We start from the raw sequence: 12,646 nt of genomic DNA, 5'->3' as shown, positions 1-12,646 counted from the left end.
CAATTACACTAATATAACTATTAAACTAAAATTAAACTAACTACCAAGTAAAAAAAAACTAAAATGCACATTAAAAAAATCCTAACACTATCAAATTATCAAAATTAAAGAATTACTCCTAATCTAATAGCCCTATAAAAATAAAAAAGCCCCCCCCCCAAAATAAAAAAATCCAAGCCTACAAAAAAGGGCCTTTTGTAGGGCATTGCCCTCTGTTAAACAGCTCTTTTACCTGTAAAAAATATATAAAGACCCCCCAACAGTAAAACCCACCACCCATCCAACCCACCAAAATAAAAAAACTAACTCTAACAAAAACCTAAGCTACCCATTGCCCAGAAAATGGTATTTGTATGGGCATTGTCCTTAAAAGGGCATTTAGCTCTTTAACGAATAGCCCAAACCCTAAACTAAAAAAAAAAAAACACCCAAAAAAACTTTAAAAAATCCTAACACTAACCTCCGAAGATCCACTTGCAGTTGCTGAAGTCCTGCTTGAAGGATATTCATCCCTGCAACTCCATCTTCATCCAGACAGCTCCATCTTCATCCAGACGGCTCCATCTTCATACAGACGGCATATTCTATCTTCATCCTGGCGTCGTCTTCTATCTTCATCCCAGCTGAGCGGGTCCATCCTGAAGACATCCAGCGCGGAGCATCCTCTTCATACGGTTGCCGCGGTATACTGAATCTTCAATGCAAGGTACACGATTCAAAATGGCACCCCTTGCATTCCTATTGGCTGATTTGATTTTGGAAATTCAAATCAGCCAATTGCATGAGAGCTACTGAAATCCTATTGGCTGTTCAAATCAACCAATAGGATGAGAGCTACTGAAATTCTATTGGCTGATTTTAAAAGGCCCTTTTAAGGGCTATTGGTAGTTTATTATCATTTATATAATCATTTTTATTATTTTTGATAATTTGTTTTTTATTTTGTGTAATGTGTTTATTTCATTTTGGGGTGGGTTTTTATTTTTAGATAAGGGGTTGGGCATTTCATAAAAGAGCTGAATGCCCTTTTAAGGGCAGGAAAAAGAGCTGAATGCCCTTTTAAGGGCAATGCCCATACAAATGCCCTATTCAGGGCAATGGGTAGGTTAGGTTTTACTTTATTTTTATTTTGTGGGTTTGAGGGATGGGGGTTGTATACTGTTAGGGGGTGTTTGTTTTGTTGTAAAAGAGCTGTTATCTTTAGGGCAGTTCCCTACAAAATGCCCTTTTAAGGGCCCACAATAGGTCCTTTTACGGGCCCTTGGTAGTTTATTATAGATTAGACTTTTTTAATTTGGGGTGGTTTTTTTTTTAAACAGGGTATTAGAATAGGAATCATTTTTATTGTTTTGGATAATTTCATTTGTTATTTTTTGTAATGGTAGTTTTTTCTATTTTTTGTAATTTTAGTGTTTTTTATTTTTTGTAATGTTAGTTTTTAGTGTAAGGCAGCTTAGGTTTTATTTCACAGGTAAGTTTGTATTTATTTTAACTAGGTAGTTAGTAAATAGTTAATAACTATTTACTAACTAGTCTACCTAGTTAAAATAAATACAAACTTACCTGTGAAATAAAAATAAAACCTAAGCTAGCTGCAATATAACTATTAATTATGTTGTACTTAGCTTAGCTTTTATTTTACAGGTAAGTATGTATTTAGTTTTAAATAGGTATTATTTAGTTAATAATTGTAATTTGTAACTTTAATTTAGCTCTATTTTAATTATTTTAAAGTTATGGGTTGTTAGGGTTACATTAGGGTTAGGTTTAGGGGTTAATAGTTTAATTTAGGTTGTTGTGATGTGGGGGGCTAACGGTTAGGGGTTAAAAGGTTTTTTTAGTGGTAGTGATGTGGGAGGCCAGAAGTTTAGGGGTTAATAACTTTATTTAGTAGCGGCGATGTCGAGGAGCGGCGGAATAGGGGTTAATATCTTTATTATAGTGTGGGCGATGTTGGGGTGCAGGAGAATGAGGGTTAATCACTTTAGTATAGTGGCAGCGATATCGGGAGAGGCAGATTAGGGGTTAATAGATTTATTTAGCTGGCGGCGATATCGTGAGCTGCAGATTAGGGGCTAATAACATTATGTAGGTGTCGGCGATGTCGGGGGCAGCAGATTAGGGGTGTTTAGACATGGGGTTTATGTCAGGGTGTTAGGTTTAAACATATATTTTCTTCCCCCATAGACATCAATGGGGATGCATTACGGAGTTTTTCATTCCACGATCGCAGGTGTTAGGTTTTTTTCTGACACTCCCCTTGATGTCTATGGGGAAAGCGTGCACAAGCACGTCAAAACAGTGCTTGTATTTTGTGCGGTATGGAGCTCAACGCAACCATATCGCATGCACAAGCCGGCTGTTTCAGAACTTGTAATGGCTGTGCTATAGGGGGTGAAATAAAGCAACTTTTGTTGCGTTCGTTAAATTCCCTATAGCGTGCATAACTTGTAATCTACCTGATTGTGTTGTATGTATCCACTGGTGGAATTTTATTAATGTATTGATTAAAATAAGTTAAAGGGACATTAAACCCACATTTCCTTTTTCATGATTCAGATAGAGAATACAATTTTAAACAATTTTCCAATTTACTTCTATTATCTAATTTGCTTCACTCTCTTGATATCCTTTGCTGAAAAGCATATCTAGATAGGCTCAGTAGCTGCTGATTGGTGGCTGCACATAGATGCCTCGTATGATTGTCTCACCCATGAGCATTGCTATTTATTCAACAAAGGATATCTAAACAATGAAGCAAATTAGATAATAGAAGTAAAATGGAATGTTGTTTAAAATTGTATTCTCTATCTGCATCATGAAATAATTTTGGGGGGTTTAATGTCCCTTTAAATTGTTTGTGTTTAGATGTTTAATTTATGGAAACTTTTGAAGTGTATTTTGCTGCTCTTTTTATAGTATTGCTTATTTAGGTTCCTGTCTGAATCAGAAACTAGCAAGAAACACAAGGAAACAAGTTAAGCAAAATAACATCTTTATTCGGTAAGATAACTGGGAAACATTGAGCTGGAAAAAAAGAGATCAGGAACTCACCTGCAGCAAGCAGTGACCAATCTTTTCTTTATCCTTTTTCCTACAAAATCCTTAAAATAAACTGATAACCAGAAAAATTTAACTAAAATTCATTAAACAACAATTCACAAACAAATACTTTAGCTACAATAATGTATGAACAAATTGTCAACATGTTTGTCAAAATGACTTTATAATGATTGAAACATGTAAACATTTTCATTTGCGTGGCAACATAAGATTAGAATTTCCAAACGGTTAAATGTATTTATTTATAAAAGTCAATTTACTGGTCTCCTACAGAGAGCAGTCATTTGAGTCATCACTTTAGCGCCTACTTTTAGAATCCCTTCTTCCCCCCTCCCCCAAGATCCTTCACTGCTCTTTGTCACAGCCCAGAAGGTATCTGCATTCTTATTGTTTCCAAGGGGAAAATATAGCTTTGGTTTCTGACCACTGACCATGTCTTTTTCTCACACTCAGTTTAATCAGTTTTTTTTAACATTATTCTACAGTATATTTCTTAAGGATGCCCTGGTGTGGATTAGAAACACTTGATATCTGTTTGCAATTTATCCTATCCATCCATTGTCATAGGCTTATGGCACTCTGGATTTATAGGCATCATTACTATTTGAAATCGTTATCTGTATAAAGGAACATCAAAGTGTATATTTTCTGTGTTCTTTAATAGCAGAGATATTTTTTTCCTGAACATAATAGCTATACATCCTTATGTTTTTTGCCAGAGGAGTTTTTTGAAAAGAGAATGGTTTTGAAAAGGGTGGTTCAGTGGTGTATGTTGACCATTTAGCATCCACTATTGTCATTTTGCAAACAAAGACACTCAACAGTATATTAAGTTATATATCAGCTAATACGCAGATTAGGTTAAGGTAATATGCCCCTTGTACATGTGTTTGATTAAAAATGCCTTTTGTCCCACCATGCAATGATTCATCTTCTTTAAGAATGGTGAAAAAAAGGAACTCAGGTCCCCTTTCCAAAATGCCAGAAATCTAACTGAAAAATATTGTGTTGGGATGTTTTTATTTTTTATTTTATTTATGTATTAATTTTATCTGCTTTAATGCTATTCCATTCAATGCATCCCATCAATTATACCGCGGGCATCCATTGTTCTAGCCAGGGAATCTGTCCATCCAAAATGTGGGGGAAGAAGGCAGCATCCATTGCTGGAATGTAATATTGCACAAAAGCACAACCAAATGCAAAAAAAGCAGCTTGTCTGCCATTCTGGATAGATCAGTCCAAGATTTTTTAAAAAAGGATAGGAATCAGAATGAGCAAGCTCACATTCACAACTTTATAAATGAAGCCCAATAAATAAATAAAATCTGACATGAGTAACATTCAGCAAGAAAATGTAATCCCCCTTTTTTTACTTTTTATATATGTATATTTATATTGGAATGTATACACAGAGTCTATTTTCTCACTTGTTCTCTCTCATTTCTCCATGTTTGATTTACATCTATCAGGTGTTTTGTCAATTTAACTCCTCGCCTCTTTATTTAATCTAATTCATTTCTTAGAATTACATGTGTAATACGTGTGCCATTATGTTACTCTTTTAAAGAATAGATACTAGTTTCTTAATGACATATTTCATATTATTGGTCAGAAAAACTAGGGCGTTGTTTTGTTTTTACCAATCACATTTACCCTTTGGCTTTTTAAATGGGACGTGGGGGTTTAGCACTTAGGCTGTGACTACGGAATTCACTTCCGAAACGCGTATGCCTGCGTGCTGCGCCTTGGTTCACCTGACCGTTTGTTTGCTGTGTTCCTGTTTTTAACGAATATGAATAAAGACTGAATACTTTTATATAAATGATGGATGTCGGAATCTCTTTTCATGTGTGACTTATTCCAGTGTCATCCGACACATCAGCTGTGTTACTGTTTTGGAGCGGACCCGAGCGGCAGTTTCTTTCCTGGTAAAGAATCCATATGATTGGTGGATTGCCGAGCACGTCATCACCCACACCTTCCAACAAGCCACTCAGCGTAAACCCTGTGAGCCGCGTAATTTGAAGCTGGCGTCTTCGTGTGCGGCACAGGAGTAGCCGAAGGATATTGGCAGCGCTAGTGGCGGAACTTATGTGTCGATCTCATGAAGTGGTGTGGTGAGTTTTTCTTTACCTATATGCTTTCTGCTCCAATATCAAAGGAGTGATACTGAGGATTGACTTTGTGCAACTTGGGTCTATATCGAATTGTGAGCCAAACATAGCTCACGGCCGTACTGTTTGGGTTTCTTTGCGTTTGTATTATGAGTAACATTCATACATATTTCCAAGTTTACAAGGGATTTTTTATTCTTAGTTGCAAAGTGTACAAAAAGTAATAAAAATGTATATATATATATATATACACATACATATATAGCAGAGTGCATGCTTTTCATGTAGATTTTGACACCGATTTCAGAGACTAGTATGGAAGCAAAAGATATACAGACAAAAGGAAACTAGAACATGACAGATAATTAATTCAATGCTGACAATAACTGCCTAATATGTCTAAATTCTGGATTTTCCATTTAGCCATTACTATTAATCCAGGATATGTGCAACTTCATATAATTTTGCTTAATGTCACAATTAACATTGTTAAACCTTCAAACACTTAATTGCAAACATAAATTAAGATTTAGATGACCATATTTAATCTATGTACATATTATTAGCGTTAAAGTATGCTTTGAACTTTATTTTTAACTTTTAATTAAACATAATAATGTCTGGTTTATTAGCACACCAAATAAACATGTCTTAGGCAAAAAGTTGTGTACATAACCCAAAAAAGTACCCATCAAAATTAGTTTGCAATGGGTAGGGTTAAATAAAAAAAAGGCTTTGAGAAACTAGCAGAAATCTGTTTTCTGATTGTTTGGAATACTTTGTTAAAATATCTCCATGGAGGATATAGGAGGTGGCACTGTTTACATGACCAAATGCATGTAAAAAGCATTAGATAATTAATATTTATAAATGGATTTGTATTTAAAAACATCCCCACAATTTAGAATGAAGACCTATGTGAGTTATTATTATTATTAGTATTAATAATAATATTATTATTATTAGCAGCATTTATTTATAAAGTGCCATCTTATTCTACAGAGCAGTGAGATTAGGTGCACAATGACAGGATAATGTTCACTAATGAATAAAATATGAGGAAAAGGGCCCTGTGTCTGTTTATACAAGGGAGGGGGGGGGGGGGTTGACATAAGCTTTATAACTTTGCGTTTGTTTTCTTGATTTAGTCACTAAGGGCACCTATTCTAAAAATATTGCTGGGTTAACATGGTTTTCCGCGTTAACACCCACAGGGGCTTCCACAGGGAATTCTATAAAAAAGGGTGTTGTCCATGCAAGTTGGGAGATGTCTCCTATAGAAAGTATTGAAGTTTGCTGAAAATGTAAACTTTGCAAAGAGAAGCTAGCTGGGGGAGCAGTTTAAGAATTAAAGGAACATTAAACACTTAATACATTTCATGCACCTTTTTCTAAACATGGGTGTTGCCATTATGGAACCCAAGTTAAACTGCAGGTATCTAAAGGAGAGTTGCTGGGCATATGCAAACAGGTCAGCACTGGAATGTAGGGAAAGATAGATTAAAGCAGCACTGACTAGAGGGAGGTGGTAAATAGCCTAAAAATATGCTTATTAAGTATATTTAGCTTTTAATGTCCCTTTAAATCCTACAGACAATACAAATCAGATTACTCTGCTTCTAGTGTATAATATTTTACAATCACTTCTATTTTCGTATGCATGTGTTTTCTATATGGGATATAAGTGCTTTGCACATTTTGACGCACCTGAAAGGGACAATAAACCTAACATTTTTCTTTCATTATTACGATAGAGAATACAATTGTAAACAACATTTCAATTGACTTCTATTATCTAATTTGCTTCTTTATTTAGATATCCTTTTTTGAAGAAATAGCAATGCACATGGGTGAGCCAATTACACAAGTTATCTATATGCAGCCACCAATCAGCAGCTACTGAGCCTATTTAGATATGATTTTCAACATAGGATATCAAAGGAATTAAGCAATTTGGATAATAAAAATAAATGGCAAAGTTCTTTCTAAATCACAAAAGAAAATATTTGGGTTTCATGTCCCTTTAACAGTGAGATTTGCAGGGGAGGGAAATGTTTACAAAACATGCCAAACCTGGAGGAACTCTCCTGTTTAATATGATTTTTAAATTACTTTTTTGGGGGGAGTCACTTGTAATGTATGCATCTGCCTTCGGATACTTAAAAGGAGGGAACACCTCTTTGCAAGACTCACTGTTCCCAAGATAAAAAAACTGTCTTTATAGAGTTATGATAGGGGTAAGATTTCTTATAGAATCTCTCAAGCCCTCACTAGGTTCCCAGTACTGTTAAACAGAGTTTTTTAAAAAAACAACCAAAAACATGGACATTAATACTGTTTTATTACATCTAAGTTAGATTTTTCAAGGCTTATAGTTTTGTATCTAGGACTTTATTTTTTTACATATATGGCATTTTGAGAAATAATGAGCACTAACCTACCTTATCAGAATATTGCAATTACCTATCCTGCTGAGTAAATCTGAGAAAATGAGATCCCATTAAACAAACAAGGTTGAAACTTTCCTTTTCTCTTGCAAATAATTTTTGTGGAAACACATAGATGGAAACCTAAAAATATTTTTAAATCTGTTTTTGCTTATTGTGTGCTTTTTGACATGTAGTACTGTAATTCAAGATAAATTACAACCAATATGTTTCTGTTTTAAATTAAGCTATGCAATAAGGTCGGCAATCTTGAGATGCAATAACACATCTGCTTTAAATAAAAATGTACAAATGTTTATTATATAAAATATATATTCAGTTGAAGCAGTGAACTTAATATGCACATAAGACATGCCAAGGCAAACAAGTACATTTCAGAAAATCATATATTATCCCACTGATAAGAAATTCCTGAGTGTGCTTCCTTGTCTTATTATCGGTCCATCAATCACACAATGATTAAACTAGAGAGGGGTATACTGGGTAATAATATATGCACATTAATTGCATGAAAATAAGGGAGAGCTAAGTCTTACCGTGACTTTGCAATCACTACATACGGCATTAATAAAATACAGAGGCAATATATTATCATTTAAATAATATTAAATTGAATGTTAATACAAATACAAACATTACACACATTTGGCACTGATCAGTTAGACGAAAATGTTCATGCACCTTCAGTAAAATGCAAAGTCATTTTCGCTCATCAATATTGAATGATTTACTTCAAACTTTTGGCAATAGGGTTACCTGCAGTCTTCTACAAAAAAACTAAACATCTAGTGGATGAATGGTGCAATGTGCTCAGATTCCAGATAAATCCTGTTGCTCCTATTACCCATATACCCACATTAGAATTAATGCCTGGAGAGAAATTATAATGCAGACTTTCCAGGGGCTGAACTCATCGAATTCTCTAAGAAAAAAACATGAACCTGGAAGTCCCATGGCCTGTTGATAAAAGATTCTTCTGCATGGATAGAAATTGTAGTGCAGACTTTACAGGGGCAAAACTTACAGAATGCTAAAAGAAAAAGGGGGGAACCCTCCAGCACTGCTATATATATTACAAGATTCTAGACAAGGAAATTTTGCTATACTTGTCTAAGGGGCACTCTATGATTACTGTATGTGAAGGAGACACAAGCTCAGTGCAATTTAGCACTGAATGAGATTAGAGTTTTGTTACACTTACACTTTGTGCTTTGTATTGTATATTACTTTACACCAGAGGCGTAACTAGAAACCACAGGGCCCAGGTGCAAGAATTTAAGAAGACCCCCCCACCCTCCCAAAAAAAAGTGAATTTGATACATATCTTTTTTTTTTTTTTTTTTTACATTTAACACAGAAAAAAAATGTGAATCAGATTACATGTCTGCAAAAGGAGGTACCCTGTGTCCACAGTCTGTGAGATGGTCTGACCCCCTATTACTGTATATAGTTACACTGTTTAACCCACCAGTACTGTATATAGTGAGTCAGTGACACAGTCTGTAATCTGTCGGTGAGATGGCTGGCCTGACCCTACCCGTCCTAGTACTTTATAAAGTGACCACAGTAGTCTGTGACATGGTCCAGCACCCCCGTACTGTATATAGTGGTACTGTATAGACTGACACTGTTTACCCCCCCCCCCCCGGCTGTAGTAACAAGGTCTGTAAATTGCTGGTTCCACAAACCTATACACACACACATACATGCATAAATACACACACAGTCACATACATACATACACACATACATACATACACACACACACACATAAACACCAATGGGTACAACAGAAACACTAACCCCTGTAGTCAGAGACACTAGTGAAGCATCATGTCACACTCACATAATATCAGTGCAGGTCAACATTTTTCTTTTTAAGCTGGGCCCCCACCCTCTGTACCCCCTGTAGTTTCGCCCATGCTTTACACCTCAGATTGGGTAATTTCAGTATTATTACAATAAGGCTTTACACTATGGGGTTCATTTAACAATATGCGAGTGGACATGATCCACTGTAGCGGATCATGTCCGCCGCACATTGATAAATGCCGACAGCATACGCTGTTGGCATTTATCATTGCAATGTCAATCAACCTTATTGTATCCGAACGGGCTGATTGCTGTTAGCGGCACAGATGATGCAAATTCTGTCTGATATGCAGATGCAGATGGACAATAGATGGAGAGAACAAAATAAACTTTTGGGTTTGTTGGTTGAGCACTTTACACACCAGCAGGACACTGCCTCTAGACTATCATCTGTCACCAGTACACCAGCAGAAACACCAGAATCTGCTAGAACAAGGCAATCCACTACAGGCACCTCAGCTCCATCATCCAAAAAGCCAAAGAAAAAATAAATATTATTATAGTTCACAATAAACATTGTCCTTTGTTATTTACCATGTAATTGTCATACACATCCATGTGAGGTGTGTTTTGTTACACTAATATTGTTAAAAGATGATAATATGAACTGTGTTGAAATACAGGTAAGATTATCATGTTTATGAAATATTCATGTACTATAACTGACATCACATAGTTGTGTATGAAGGGTACATATAGTAATATTCCTTATACGATGTAAATCAATGTTTCTCACAACCAATATAAATTGACACATGGGTATATTTATATCATAATTATGTATTTACAGAAGGTGTGAACATGGGGTAGAAACATCAATTTCCATTCTTCTCCAGATTGATATTCCAAAAATAATTGTGACCTAAACATGAATTAAACAATGAGATATTTTCAGTAATTAGGGTGGTTAAGGGAAGGGGGGTAGGATGTAGTAGTTTCACTTACATGCAATAGAAATCCGCAGTATGTAATTCTGCAAGACATGATATATACACATGCAATGGTTGATGAGGTACAGTCAAACATAATACATATGAATGTTACGGTTTACTGTACTTATGAACAAGTAACTTACAGGTACAGAAATTCACGGATTACAAAGTCCCTCACTTCATTCCCCCTCAGTGTCCCCCTGTCCACACCCTCAGGTATAGGAACCACCTGCTGATCTTGCTCTGGTTCAATGTCCCCCAATATACGTGTGTCCACAGCAATGTTATGTAGAATACAACATGCATTGACAATGGAATACACTTTGTTGGGGTTATACTGTAAAGCTCCACCCATCAATTTGAGACACCTGAATCTGGATTTGAGTAGGCCAAAGTTCCTTTCTATTACTTTTTTTGTCCTAATGTGGGCTTCCTGGTACCTGAGTTGTGGCTCTGTAAGGGGGTGTGCCAAGGGGGTCAACAGCCATGGTCCGCAGCCGTACCCTGCATCACCTGTCATGTAACATGTATTCTGATTGATACAGGTTCATCATGTGCTTAAAGGGACATAACAGTAATTTAATTTAAAAGATGAAAAAAATGTTACTTTAAATTAATAAGAACTTAAAGGGACAGTAGCTGCTGATTGGGGGCTGCACATAGGTGCCTCATGTAATTTTCTTCATTCTCTTGATATAATTTGCTAAAAAGCATATCTAGATAGGCTCAGTAGCTGCTGATTGGTGGCTGCACATAGATGCCTCAAAAAATTACTTTTGAAGTGGGCGGCAGTGCGCAGGGAATCTTCATTACATCTGATGAATTAAACTCCATCTCAGTTTAAAATCACTTTAAGTATAGGCTATAGAAAAGATGTGTAAATCATCTATGTGTATTGCTATTTCTTCAACAAAGGATATCTAAAGAATGAAGCAAATTAGATAATAGAAGTAAATTTGAATTTTGTTTAAAATTGTATTCTCTATCAACATACTTATTTTGGGTTTAGTGTCCCTTTAATAGAAAAACACAGACAGATGGAAGGTAGTGCATACTCACCAAGCAGCCAACCTCCCGAGAGTGTTCCAGATTAAAAAAGCTGGAATAAGGAGGTCTGGCACAGGATGTAGGAATCATGGGCACTCACTGGAAAGCCTGCATACACATGTGTGAATTTCAGAGTGGTATCACAGACCATCTTGCAATTCAAGGAGTAAAACCCTTTCCAGTTGATATAGAGGAATGGCTCCTTATGTGGGGCCACAATACGCACATGTGTGCAATCAATTGCCCCCATGACATTGGGAATACCCCCCAGTCGACAGAAGCCTTGTTTAAGACTGTTCCATTCCTGTGTCTGGTTATCTAGAGCAGTCAAAACTTCCCCTAGGAGCCTGGAGAAGGTGGACTATGCTAGGCCAGACACATAGCCCTCTGTTGACTGGAATGAGCTGGATACCAGGAAGTGCACAACACACAACAGCTTCTGCATACCAGTCAGAGCTCGGTTAATATTCTCTTGAGGGTCAATATCATCCTTCAAGACCTCATATAGGTCAATGAGGCTTGTAGAAGTCAAGCAATACTTTTCCCTGACCTCCTCATCTATCATTCCGAACAGGGTGACCCTAACCCTGTGGTTCCTTGGTGCCCTTGCTCTTCCCCTCTGCTGATGCTGATGTCTTATAGGCCCTATAGCAACAACAGCAGCAGGGGCAGCACCAAGAACAGGGACAGCAGGAGCCGGGACAGCTGCAGCACCATGACCAGGGACATCAACAGCAAGTAGATCAGCTGCAGCAAGTCTTTCAGCAGCAGGGAGAGCATTCCCAGCAGGTCTATCCTCCACAGCAGGTAGTGCAGCAGCAGGGGCTTGTATGCCTTCCAGCACCCCTTGTGCCCCACGATGCTGTCTGTTTAGATATTGCAGGTAAAGCAGGGGAAACATGGTGGCTATTGAGGGTGTGCATTGTCAGGTGTTTTAAGGCTGCAGGTGAGAGGTTATGCTGTTTGTGATTGGTTTGACACACTTGCAGAGGGAGGATACTATTTGGCTAATAAGGATGTGCATTGTCAGGTGTTTTAAGGCTGCAGGTGAGAGGTTGTGCTGTTTGTGATTGGTTTGACACACTTGCAGAGGGAGGATACTGTTTGTAATAATAAAGTGCTTAGAAAAGGTTAACTGTTTGAGATTTGCGGCTGATATGTATGTGAT

The sequence above is a fragment of the Bombina bombina genome, chromosome 6 (assembly GCF_027579735.1).
Source record: "Bombina bombina isolate aBomBom1 chromosome 6, aBomBom1.pri, whole genome shotgun sequence".
NCBI lineage: Eukaryota > Metazoa > Chordata > Amphibia > Anura > Bombinatoridae > Bombina > Bombina bombina.
Note: the sequence above shows the minus strand (reverse complement) of the source record.